This window comes from Giraffa tippelskirchi, chromosome 10, assembly GCF_054371585.1.
Source record: "Giraffa tippelskirchi isolate mGirTip1 chromosome 10, T2T-mGirTip1v1.2.pri, whole genome shotgun sequence".
Lineage (NCBI taxonomy): Eukaryota > Metazoa > Chordata > Mammalia > Artiodactyla > Giraffidae > Giraffa > Giraffa tippelskirchi.
The window spans coordinates 69,148,116-69,162,570 of NC_137284.1; the positions used below are offsets into that span (position 1 = coordinate 69,148,116).

The following is a 14,455-nucleotide window of genomic DNA, read 5'->3' on the forward strand; positions in this document are numbered from 1 at the left end:
CACAGGTGAAGTCCATAGGTGAAAGGCACAGGCTCACTAAAAGAGTGACACCTGATCATAGGACTAGAGCACACTTCCCCTTCCTCACACTCCACCACCACATTACTAACACCTTATTTACAGCGGTTCCATTTATCCAAAACGTCAGGTGCATCAATCCAGAAAGCAAAAGAAAGACATGCAACAAAGATTTTCTGACATGCAGCAAGTAATATTTATCTTTTCTATAATCATCCATGTAATTGTGAGGAAAATATGACATGTGTTTCTACCAACTTATAAGGACACCATCTTGCATGAAGCACAAGCTGGAATCAAGAGTGCTGGGAGAAATATCAATAACCTCAGATATGCAGATGACACCACCCTTATGGCAGAAAGTGAAGAAGAACTGAAGAGCCTCTTGATGAAAGTGAAAGAGGAGAGTGAAAAATGTTGGCTTAAAGCTCAACATTCAGAAAACTAAGATCATGGCATCTTGTCCCATTACTTTATGGCAAATAGATGGGGAAACAATGGAAACAGTGAGAGACTTTATTTTCTTGGGCTCCAAATTCACTGCAGATGGTGACTGCAGCCATGAAATTAAAAGACACTTGCTCCTTGGAAGAAAAGCTATGGCCAACATAGACCACATATTAAAAAGCAGAGACATTACTTTGCCAACAAAGAGCCGTCTAGTCTAAGCTATGGTTTTTCCACTGGTCATGTATGGATGTGAGAGTTGGACTATAATGAAAGCTGAGCACTGAAGAATTGATGCTTTTGAACTGTGGTGTTGGAGAAGACTCTTGAGAGTCCCTTGGACTGCAAGGAGATCCAACCAGTCCATCCTAAAAGAAATCAGTTCTCATTTGGACTGATTGGACAGCTCCAATTCATTGGAAGGACTGATGTTGAAGCTGAAGCTCCAATACTTTGGCCACCTGATGTGAAGAACTGACTCATTTGAAAAGACCCTGATGCTGGGAAAGATTGAAGGCAGGAGGAGAAGGGGATGACAGAGGATGAGATGGTTGGATGGCATCACTGACTCGATGGACATGAGTTTTAGTAAGCTCTGGGAGCTGTGATGGACAGGGAAGCCTGGCGTGCTGCATTCCACGGGGTCACAAAGAGTCGGACACGACTGAGTGACTGAACTGAACTGAACTGAACTGAAGAACACCATCAACAAAACAAAGGAAAACAAAATTTGATGAGTAGCAAGCAATGATTTTTAAATATATATATGTATACAAATACTCAATGTTATGTGATAGGTATTATAATTAAAATATTAATCAATGGTTTTTAAAATATAGGTATTACTATAGTTCCTATACCAAAATTCCAAACTACTTAAATCCAGGAGTTGGGGAAGTAAATGCATTCCAAACATTTTCCTCAGTAAAGATTTTGGAAAACCAGTCACAGGAAATTTCCTGTGCAGGTTCACAAATTATTTAATTAACTCTGATGTAGATATATCTTTACATAGATGGTTACAACAAGAATGTAAGCAGTACTAGAATAAGAAATGCAATGGTACTGTATTTCCAATTTAAAGTAGACAGTAAAAGCAGAACAGAAAGACATTTAATCAAGCCAGCATAGGAAAAACAAGTTAGAAATAGGGGGAAAGGAAATAAATGTACTCAAAGAAATTAACATGAAGTATGGTGAAAATATTTTAAAATATCATTAATCACAATGAATATGAAGGACTGAATTTATTTATTCAAAGGCAAATAATATCAGATTGAATGAAATAAGGAACTCTAGTGACATGCCATTTACAAATGGTACATATAAAACAAATGCCATTTACAAATGGTACATATAAAACAAAATATCAAAGAAAAATTGAAAACAAAGGAATGAGCAAATCATAGAACTACAAACAAAAGGAAAGTAGCATGGCTCTATTAATATTGGACAGTGGGCAATTCAAGGTCATAGGCAGGAAAAAAGACTAATTGGATCTGATAGTTACTGCATACTTGCTATTTAGAGTAATCACAAAAAAAACCTGTCATTTTTAGGTCACAAGTAGTCAAATACTGGCAATTTCAAAAGTGTCAGCATATACCTGTTAACAGTATTTTTAAAATAAGTCAAGACTTTATTGTAAGTCTAGTAAAGCAAAGATTATTCACCATTTAGAAATGTTTAACATTTTTTAAAAAAGAAAACTCATAGATTATATTAATAACACCAACATATTTGCTAAAACATTTGCAAGAGTTCATCAACCTTTTCTAACAAAGTTTCTAAGAAAAACTGGACTAGGAAAGAAGACAATAAGGTAAAAAAAAAATTAAAAATTAGCATAAAATATTTATTAAACAATGAAATGATACAGCTCAAAAAAAATCAGAAATACATGAAAATGATCACTATCACTATATTTATTCAACTTGCTTTTAATAATAAAGGGGAAACAGGTTTTTTTTAAGTAGTTTATGAAATGAGAAAAATCAGTATTTTTTTTTTCTGATTATGATTGGTTTTAGAAAGAAAATCCAAAAAATTCTTCTGATAAATTTTGTATTTAATAAGAGAGATTTGTACTGTGGGCTTCCCAGATGGTTCAGTGGTAAAGAATCTGCCTGTGAATACAAGAGACACAGGAGAAGCAGGTTCAGTCCCTGGGTTGGGAAGATCCCTTGGAGTAAAAAACGGCAACCCACTACAGTATTCTTACCTGAAAAATCCCATGGACAGAGCCTGGTGGGCGACAGTCCATGCTGTTACAGAGAGTCAGAACCAACTGAGCATATGCACATGAATTTGCACTGTAGCTGAATAAACTGGAAAACACAGTAGTATTTCTTTATAATTTGACCATGCAGTTAAAACAGAAAGAAAGAGAAAAGTCATAATAACTGTTGACTATCAACTCACTGAAGAGAACATCAAAGTAATCTTTTCATCAGGCAAAGTCAAATTAATTGTTCTGTATTAAGGGAGAACACCACCTCCATACACTCTCTGTAGACACTTGGCAGGAGAAAGACAAAGGAGGGATATGTTTAAAGTTTGGGTTTGATTTAAGGTTGATTTTTCCACACAGAGTGGAGGTCTTGATTGGGATGGAACAAAGCTCATGTTATAAGAGTTTGTGATTGATGGACATAAGGAAATAAGAATTTTGAAGTAAATCTTAAAGGGTAAAGCCCAAATGACCAAACTAATTTTTATGAGAAATCTGTTTCTCCTGATGAGAGCAAGTTAAAAATGTTTTCTTTGAATAAATTAAATGTCTAAAAATTCTTGAAACAATATAATTATATCCTGAACAAAAATTCAGTGTTATTATCCCGAACAAAAATTCCCTGGGATATAATATTCTGTTAATGAAGATAATCAAATAGTAAAGTCACCTTGATGTAGAGTTTTATACTTAATCCTATTAATTTGTTACTATTAATGGATTTATATCTCATGGAGAAAATTGTAAAATCCCAAGGACTAAATTCGATAGGATAGGTACAATACAAATAGAAATTTATAAAATATGATATAATAAAGACTTGGGTGGGAATGCTTAAAATAGTTAAACTGTGTTCTTTACTAATTATTACACAAATTTAATGCATTTCCAATCAAATTTTTAGAAAATGTGGTGGGCAGAAAGGATCACAAAATTAATATTAAGATTCCTATAAACAGGTATCTTGTAAAAGCTGCTTTAAAAGTTTGGGGGAGAAACATGAAGAGTATGGTAAAGTTTACTATAACTCTTTATTCAAAACTGGATGAAACTGACCCAAAAATAAGTAGCTAAATTGTAAGCAAATGAGAGACTCTAGAATTAGATTTAAGTGTATTAGAGAGGATAATATATTATAAATCTGGCATTTTAATTGAATAAGAAAAAGATCTTTAATCTGGTATACTGTTCTTCTACAGTAGCTATGTGTGCATATCAGTCACTCAGTTGTGTCCAACTCTTTGCAACCCCATGAACTGTAGACTGCCAGGCTTCTCTTTCCATGGAATTCTCCAGGCAAGAATACTAGAGTAGGTTGCCATGCCCTTCTCCACTATTCACCCCAAAATAAACCATATAGATCACTTTCTCACAATATACATTAACAATGTAGATGAAACAAAGTTCTAACTGTTCAAGAAAAAAGTTAATTTTAAAGTAAAGAAAAAATTGGAAAATATTCCTGTAACTTTTAGGTGATAAAATTTTATCAGAAAAGAAAAACCCAAAAAGGAAAAAAATTATACATTTGACTATTTATATATTCAACAGACACAATTATTAACATTAAAAGACAACAGAGAGACTGGAAGAAAATTTTTCTGTAACATACGAAAACAAAAAGATTAATATTCATAATAAGATGAGGAAAAGACAAACCACTCAGCAGAAAATAAACACAGGACATGAGCAGGCATTTCACAAGAGTGGCAAATGACCAATAAACAAGAAGGGATACTTGCTGCAACTAGTGGTCAGGAAAAGTGAGATACCATTTTGAACACATTAAATTCACATAAAAAGAAAACAACAACAGGCTACATGTGGATATAGGCTCTCATATGCTATGTATAAGATTATAAATCTTCACAACTTTTTTGAAGTTTACTAAGTTAAAAAGCTGCACTTTGAACAAGTAAATCTCCTTTTGGGTATTGATCACACAGTTAGTATTTACCAGTTCATAAGTGATTTTTATTTGAGTTTTAGTAATATCATACAAACAAATGAAAAAAAGATGATGCTGTGAAAGTGCTGCACTCAATATGCCAGCAAATTTGGAAAACTCAGCAGTGGCCACAGGACTGGAAAAGGTCAGTTTCCATGTTTTCATTCCAATACCAAGAAAGGCAATGCCAAAGAATGCTCAAACTACTGCACAATTGCAGTCATCTCACATGCTAGCAAAGTAATGCTCAAAATTCTCCAAGCCAGGCTTCAACAGTACATGAACTGTGAACTTCCACATGTTCAAGCTGGATTTAGAAAAGGCAGAGGAACCAGAGATCAAATTGTGAACATGCGTTGGATCATAGAAAAAGCAAGAGAATTACAGAAAAACATCAGTGACAGACTCTTTTCTTGGGCTCCAAAGTCACTGCGGATGGTGACTGCAGCCATGAAATTAAAAGACACTTGCTCCTTGGAAGAAAAGCTATGAGCAACCTAGACAGCGTATTAAAAAGCTAAGACATTACTTTGTTGACAAAGGTCTGTCTACTAAAGCTATGTTTTTTGCAGTAGTCATGTATGGACGTGAGAATTGGACTATAAAGAAAGCTGAGCATCAAAGAATTGATGCTTTTGAACTGTGGTGTTGGAGAAGACTCTTGAGAGTCCCATGGATTGCAAGGAGATCAAAGCAGTCAATCTAAAGGAAATCAGTCCTGAATATTCATTGGAATCCAGGACTGATGCTGAAACTGAAACTCCAATACTTTGGCCACCTGATGCAAAAAAACTGACTTATTGGAAAAGACCCTGATGCTGGGAAAGATTGAGGGCAGGAGGAGAAGGGGACGGCAGAGGATGAGATGGTTGGATGGCATCACCAACTCGATGGACATGAGTGTGAGCAAGCTCCAGGAGCTGGTGATGGACAGGGAAGCCTTGCATGCTGCAGTCCATGGTGTCGCAAAGAGTCAAACACAACTTAGCGACTGAACTGAACTGAATCACATAGCACATACTCAGTCATCAATGTGTATCTGTTAATCAATTAAAAACTGTAAGCCATAACAGCTTATTTGACAGATCACTGTAGAAATAAATTTATGACCAAAACTAAACTTAATTACTGATCATTTTTTATCTTCAGTAATCTGTTACAATGGCACAAAAGCCTTCACCAACCAATGTATAAGTGAAGACACATAGACTGTTCATTATTTACTCAATATATTTGACAATATCAATGTAAAGTAGAATACTATATATTGGAACATTTTCTGCCCAGAGATACTAATTCAAACTGTCTAAAATCCTATTTTATTTTTCCAAAAAGACAACTCTTCCTTTTTACCTGACAACATCCAACAGTCACTGTGTTCCAGTTAAGAATAATGGAGCATGAAGAAATGCAGGAGTCTGAAAAATGCCCTAAAGGAGAGGAAAAAAGGAAAAGTTTCCATTTAGATATTCTATTGGAAGTATTTCTTATATTTTAGATAGTCTTAGGATGCTGGAAGAGAGGAACTAGCTATCCAGTGACATTCGTGAACATGACGACCTGGGGAACTGGCATCAGAGCATAGTGACATGCATGTTATATAACAGTTCTGAAAATCCTTCCAGATCTGTTCACGTATTTGAGAACAGATGTATCTTTTTCTAGATTTCTTTCTTCTTTTCAATTGAAAAGCTGAATTTGAAGTTTGGGATCAATTTATAGATTTCCCATACTGTGAAGTCATTTTCTATAACATTCTGTTTGGAGTAAAAAATAATGTTTATTTTTATAGCAATTAAAAAAAATCTCCATTTCGAATATAAAATGGGACAGTCAGTATGATTAGGAAATCAGTTAAATAATATATTTATCTTGAAGACAATCTGTTTTGTTTTGAATTCTTGGAGGAAAAAAAGTCAATTATTAAAAATATCTGTTAAAGTAGCACTAATTAAAAATTAATTAGGTCTTTATTTAAAAATTTGTTTTCATCAATTTCCCACAACTCATCTAATCTAGCTATGAATGAGTTATTTTTAGAATCATGTTTCATTATTCAGCCTTAATGGTTCAAAACCAGTGAATGCTGAATCTACCAGTTTATAAAACTAGTGAAATCAAAATATTTTATAACACCAATACAAAAAAGTAGGAAATGAATGTAGAAAAGTAATGCAAATGCAATTTTAGTACAACCCACAAAAGCCCACAATGAGTTACAAAATATACATAGAACAGGTCAATAATTTCACTAACTCACAGGAAAAATTTACATATTTACCAACACAAGTCAGCATTTTATTAAAGATTTTCCTAATAAACAGATGTAACAACACAAGCAACACCACCTGTATTAAACAAGTTTTGTTTCTTTTATACAGCAGACTACCTCATTCCTTCCCTAGCACTTTGTTAATTAAAGCTTAATTTAAACTTCTGGAGCTTTTGTTTTACATATAAATGCTATGACTACGTATTTATTATATTTTCCTTCCAATAAGTGAAATCAGTCTTGTTGATTACTTCTCACTTTATGTGATACAATTATCTATTATAGCCATCAACTACTTAGGATGTATTTTTACAATTTTGTTCATTTAATGACCACTCAATCACATTTTAGTTAAGAATTGTCCAAAGATGTAGCTGAATCAAATGGAGTTTAGATTTTTTTTACAATAAATGTCACTAATTTTCCTTAATTTTATTTTACTTTTTTCTTTTAACAATATATAATTTTGAAAAAACAGTTCTAGAGGATATCAGGAAGTTGGAAATTTAAGTCACTCCTAACCACCTTTTAATAATTAAAAATCCAAGAATTTATTAGACATTTTTTGTGTGAAATTCAGCAACAACTTCCACCTTTGGCTGATAATTGATCACAACATGAGTGAGGGCAGAGTGAAGATCAATTATCACACAGTGGTACCCATAATATAAAGATAACTGCAATTATGAGCCTTAAAAAAAAAAAAAGACAGATTTAGTCAGTGTGTTTCTTCTCTCTTTTCAATAATTGAAAATAAAATCTTCATTCTCAAACCATGTCTAATTAGTCTCAAAAAGTGATTTAAGTGAGGTGAGGCATTGTTTGAGTTTAATACATTTGTTTCAGAACCTAAAATCTGCTTCATTTTATTGCTAAGTTCGCTAGCCCTTTGGAAATTCTATTTCTCTTTTCTATCATATAATCAAACTCACAACCAAACTTGAAGACAGATTTAAGAGACGATATTTCTCACATAATCTTTACACACATTTTCTCATATAAATTTTTCTATGTACCAGATTGTGACCCTGATATCTATTCCCTGATCAAAGTTCAATCATTCATCTAGTCAGTAATTATAGTGTTAAAAGATACATTTTTGGAAGAAGTATAAATTATGACACAGGAACTCTAATTTATCACCACCTCCAAAAAATAAAATACGTAACACTCCTCTCACAGTTTTGCACTTATTACTTCAGAAAAAGTACTTCAGTTCCGTTCAGTTCAGTCACACAGTCATGTCCGACCCTTTGTGACCCCATGAACCACAGCACTCCAGGCCTCCCTGTCCATCACCAACTCCCGGAGTCCACCCAAACCCATGTCCATAGAGTCTTTGATGCCATCCAACCATCTCATCCTCTGTCATCCCCTTTTGCTCCTGCCCTCAATCTTTCCCAGCATCAGGGTCTTTTCAAATGAGTCAGCTCTTACTGAAAGGAATTTGTTTATATTAACCAAGGGCTAATTTAGTGTTCTCACCTTACATATAGATGAACATATAGAAAATCAAATATAATGATATTCAAAGAATATGATTTAAGGGAAACACAAAATTTTATTTTCAAATGCTGAGTGTCAAATCTGAGAAACTATAATAATCAGTATTACCGAAAGTAATCTTGAGTAGCAATTATTTAGTATTTTTATGAAAAGTTTAATAAAAAGATATGCTCACATTTTTTAAAAATTTGAGTAACAAATGAAATGCAAAAGTTAGAAACAAACAAACAAAAAATCTAGAAAAGCCAAGGCAAGATAAACCTTTTACAACAATAAACATGTTTTGGGTGATATAAATTATAGGCATATAAAACACCCCATGTGCTTTCAAACCTGGAGAAGATGTAGGGTTATGGATTGACGATGAAAATGAGCAAATGCGTTGAGTTTAGCTAAGACACAGGAACTGGGGATAGGGCGTGGCAACCCGCTCCAGTATTCTTGCCTAGACAATCCCCATGGACAGAGGAGCCTCGCAGGCTACAGTCCATGGGGTCACCCAGAGCCGTTCACGACTGAACAACTAAGCACAGCACCAAGATACAGTTAGGCAAGGGTTACAGAGGTCAAAAGATCAAAGAGTTAAACCTGTGACTTCTATTTCCCCTTCACAGAGTGGGCATTCTTGTTCCCAAAAGGAATTGGCCAGAAGCCTACAGTTCAACACTGCCCAACCATGAGGCAGGATAATGACACTTAGATTCACTTAACATTCATTCAACAGTTATTTATTGAATGTCCGTTGACTATATTTCTGGTACTCTATGGGTATGCTGTATATACAATGAAGGGCAAAACATACATGATCCTTGCCCTAAAGAGCTTATGATCTAGTGGCAAAACAAGCAATAATAATCAAGACACAAGTATACACATGAAGGCTTGAAGAGTATAGTAGAGGAAAAATACAGAGTTCTGTCTTATGTTGGTTTCCTAGAAATAGAGCCTGAGATCGGGATTCTTGTTTAAGTGACTTATTCACAGAGTGTTCTCAGGAAGACTGAAGTAAGAGAAGCAGGATCAATAGGGAAGAAATTTAAGCAAGAATGGGTACTCGTCTGGAGATTAGTTTGAGCTTGACCCCACAGGGATTCCTGGAGCATGAACTGCACCACCGAGTTGGTCTCACATTGAGGCAAGGAGGCATACTTTTTTCAATTCTGATCAGTCACTGGGTGAGGGTAGAGTAGGGGTGGCTGGAGGGGCACATTTCTTTTGTAAAGATATCTGAGTTGAGATCAAAAGCTTGAATAATGTTTACCTTAGAAAATAAAAGGACCTAGAATATGCAGTGAAAGAGGTCAGTAGTAACTGGGTATCACAAGAAGATGCTACAGTACAGCGCAGAGAGGCAGACAGGAAATAGACTATGAAGAATCATACAGAACATGTTAAAAATGTTCGTTTTTATTCTAGTACCAATGAACAACTTCCAAGGTGGGGGCACTTGACCAGATACATGTTTTTGAAAAATTTTTGGAAGGAAAAAAATCAGAGATAGTCAAGCGTAGATCCTGGAACGTCAGTCAGGTGGTAACTGTAGGAGTCTAGGAGAAAGTAATGATGATTTGAACTATAATGATAGTGCATATGGATATGCATAATTGGATTAAAGAGTTAATTACCATGTTAAACTGACAGGACATGTTTATGAATGGGTAACACCAAGAATGCAGTGAGGTAAAACAATACCATACCAGTTCTCTAGCTTGTATTATTTTCTTTAGCTATGCTGTATTACCCAGCTACTACCACAGATAAAGAGGTCAATCAAGTTTAACCAGATTTGATTATTTGTCTGAATATAATGAAAAAGCAAAGGGATACGAGAGGCTAGGTCATCGGTGAGAGAATTACCAAAACAATGGATCATAGAATTCAAACTGGACCAAGAGATAGTGAAAAAGCAATGGGGTTACAAGCATGGAGAGATGAGGCATGGACAAGCTGAAGCTATGCACTGAGTAGCATAGAGATTTGCCCTGCCTACTATGTAGAGTTCTTCCAATTGTTCTAATTGCAAACTGATCCAAGTTAAATATATTAAATAGCATAAGCCCCTGGAAGAATACATAAAGGAAGTTAAAAAAATTTTACCAAGAGAAAAAATTCTGTTTATACATTACCAATGTAGAGATGCTTCAACAATGTAATTCAATGGCACTCAAAGCAAATCCATCACTGATTAGATGGACTTCAAAGTAGTGTGGACTATTCAAAGCTTGGTAACAATTAGACAATATATTCATCACATTATTTATAAAGACTGTACAGTGAATTCTTCATTGCAACAGTAAAGCAGATTAAGAGAAATTTGGAAAACTAGTGGAACCATACAGAAAGCAACGTAAAAATAATCTTAAAATGAGCCAGGGAATAAATTCTGAGGTCACAGTGATCTTCCTGTTTGATCTGCTTGGATAATGTCTTCATTTTTGAATCTATATACACAACTTTGTGAGTTTTCAGTAGATTTTGGCGTCCTTGAATTCCATTATTGTAAAGTAAATGGAAACAGGAGTGAAATCAGAAAGAGAAATCAGCAGTGTGTTCTCTGGAATGGTTTGGAACTGCCTGACAGACTGCCCCAACTGGCAGTGTGGATGTTGGATCCATGAAAAACACAGCTGTGTAGACCAGGGTGTAGATCAAAGGTTAGAATGCCTATTTTTATTTTAATGTTGTGAAAAATTCCCTGGTCCAAGAACCACATAGATTTTGACATAAAGGCTGCACAGAGAGAAGTCAAAGGCCTTCAGTTCAGAAGTTCCTTGGAAGGATCATATATTAGTGAAAAAGTGGAAATGAAAAGGCTCAGATTAAAAATTAATCATGTAAAATTGTAGCATGAATTTTGGAAGTCTAAAAATACCCTTATTGCAAGCAGAATGGATTTTAAAAACTTTTATACTAAACTTCTACCTCTGAAAATAAATAACATGCTGTTTATAGCAACAGTGAGCTGTTGTTCTGGGCTTCTTAAAGGTGATTATAAATGTGTCAAGATTATATTTGGGGTTCCAGAAGCAGGCTGATCTCATAATCAGAAACTTCTCTGGCTGCACTGGGACTGCCACTCTCTTGGTTCTACTAGAAAAATATGGTAAGGCTCTAATCTGTGCTATTAAATATGTTTTTTAAGTTAGCAGGACTGAATGAATCACTACATGTCCCTTTTCTCTAGGGCTTCCCTGGAGGCTCAGTGATAAAGAATCCACCTGCAATGCAGGAGATGCGGATTCGATCTCTGGAGAGGGAAGAGCCCCTGGAGAAGGGAATGGCGACCCACTCCAGTATTCTTGCCTGGGAAATTCAATGCACAGAGGAGTCTGGCAGGCTGCAGTCCATGGAGTTGTAAGAGTCTACACGATACAGTGACTAAACCACACCTTTTGCATAATATGGAATCACATCTCCTTCCCTTACTGCCTCAGTCCAGCATTTGCCTCAACATATATCTTCCTGAAGCCAAGAAGACCTGCAAAAGCGTTCCTGATAACCAGACATCTATTTATCTATACCTGAGACAAAATCCACCGGGTCATTATCTCCTATCATAGTATAAACCCCTACCATCCAGTACCCTTTCAAAAGCTGTTGAGTTTTGTATTAAACTGTGATATCAGATATGCCCTGGTCAATAGTGAAAGGACGGACCTCCAACAACTAAATACAACAGAACTTTCTACTCCACAAGTGGTTCCCCAAGATTTGAGGGAGAGGGCCAGCAGTTCCTAAAATTTACCTGGGTAGCTTTTGGTCTCTCATTTAGCAGGATTTGGGAGGGGGGAGGGGCAGTGTTTTAGATTCCTAGTAAATGCTGCTGCTGCTAAGTCACTTCAGTCGTGTCCGACTCTGTGCGACCCCATAGATGGCAGCCCACCAGGCTCCGCCGTCCCTGGGATTCTCCAGGCAAGAACACTGGAGTGGGTTGCCATTTCCTTCTTCAATGCATGAAAGTGAAAAGTGAAAGTGAAGTTGCTCAGTCGTGTCCGACTCTTCGCGACCCCATGGACTGCAGCCTACCAGGCTTCTCCGTCCGTGGGATTCTCCAGGCAAGAGTACTGAAGTGGGTTGCCATTGCCTTCTCCGTAGTAAATGCTAGTTCTCAAAAATACCTGGGAAAAACTATAAAAAAGAACAGAAAGATCAATGAACTCTTTTAAATAGTATCTAAAAATGTCCTGTTTTTCCTTCCCCCTTTTATAATCCATGTGATGTTTAGGGAAGTCATTAGAGTATTTTGACAGCATCTGTGACCTTAACGAGGGTGGGCTTTTAATGCATTACAGACATATGTCTTAGCAACTTTAGTATATGCCATGCCTTTAAACTGATGGGTGTACTATAAAAGTGATTGACTTTTAATCTGAATACATTACTATCAGAGCAATGTATAGTTAAAAGAGTTCTATCTATAGTTAATTATTTAGCTCAGAGATTTAAAGCTGTGTGGTAAATGGGTTTCTCATTTTCTTAACAGAAGGTTAGATCAGGCTTTTAAATGCTATCACAAGTTGGCAGCCAGGAGATCTCTGGTTGGCCTCTATTCTTTCAATTTGTTAGATGCTACCTGCTATCAGCTTCAATATCCAGGTTTGCCAGCTGTGCTCGTGTGTTCTGGGTAGCATCACGCAATGAAGCTATTATGTACAATTACACAACCATTCCCAACCACTTAAATCTAACATTACCCTAGAACAGCAAAGGCAAATAGGTCCAAATCTATTCCATTCCATGAATGTACTAATGTGTCAAATGATTTTAAGAAAGGTTTCATATCAAATCTATTAGGGGATTGTGAGGAAAAGAAAAATTTCACCCTGCCTAAAATCAGAATCGTCTGCCTCTTTCTCACTGTGGGAATATGAATATTCTGCTGAAAGCTAGGGTAGCTGTTGCTCTCTGTTACTCCTGTTTTCCAGGCCTGGGAACAGATGGTGCACCACCTGACTCAGAACAGTCTAATGTAAGATTCATTGTGCTTCACGGGAAATCAAAGATCAAGCAACATTACAGAAGGTGACGCAGCACCTCGGCAACCAGGAACCCAGTATGATACAGTGGAGTGGTGAAGGGAGAGGGGAGGACAGCTAGAAATTGATAGCAAAAACTGGAAAAGACAAAGAGAGAGAGAGAGAGTGTGTATGTATGAAATCAGTCAAACTTCTTGCAAAATAAAACCTTCAGTTCTTGAAGTCTATTATTCAAAAATACTATCAAAGTAAACATGTTAGTCACTTCAGGCATGTTGGACTCTTTGGGAACTCCATGGACTGTTGCCCATCAGGCTCCTCTGTCCATGGAATTCTCCAGGCAAGAATACTGGAGTGGGTAGCCATCCCCTTCTCCAGGGGATCTTCCCAATCCAGGGATTGAACCTGGGTCTCCTGCATTGCAGGCAGATTCTTTACCATCTGAGCCACCAAGGAAAATATATTTGAAAACACTATCAAACTCCATCCCAAATGTTTAGCCCAAAACAGTAATAACTCTCTCTCCAAAGCACTGTAGTTGTCTGATCACTGTTAACACTAAAAGATAATTCTAATATCATGTCCTTCAAGATATGTCTTAAATTCAAATCACCTTTAAGGCACAACTGTGGAGGATGACAGTGACAAGTGGAAATTTGTAACTTTATTGAAACTATGGATAAGAGGCCTAGGACAGAATAACTTGGATTGTGTGACCTAAGGTTTTCTCACAGCTATTTTAAAAGGATAGCAATACAGTGGTATGAGCATCTGCAGAGTCCTCTGCCACTTAACCTAGAAATGAAGTTAACAAACGATGGCTTGTACAGCAAATTTGGCCGTTGCCTGTGTTTTTAAATAAAGTTTTGTTGGAATACGGCTGCATCGATTCACTTGTTTTCTGTCTATGGCTGCTTGCACACAACATTAGCAGAAGGGAGTATTAATAGTTATGGCAGAGAACATACAGCCTACAAAGCTTGAAATACTTACTGTCTGACCCTGTACAGAGAAGATTCACCAAACTCTGGTCTAGAACCTATTTGCCTCTAATAATC

At 36.2% G+C, this 14,455-nt stretch overlaps 1 long non-coding RNA gene across 1 annotated transcript in view; it reads right to left on the reverse strand.

Moving 5' to 3' along the window:
* The window catches only part of LOC145522344 (uncharacterized), a 144,389-nt gene that overhangs the window by 51,620 nt on the left and 78,314 nt on the right, over positions 1-14,455 (reverse strand). Inside the window, exons 3-4 of the long non-coding RNA XR_014065991.1 lie at positions 5,997-6,073; positions 2,687-2,792 (exon numbers count right to left, since the gene is read on the reverse strand). This is a non-coding gene — a long non-coding RNA (uncharacterized LOC145522344). The remainder of the gene's footprint in view (positions 1-2,686; positions 2,793-5,996; positions 6,074-14,455) is intronic.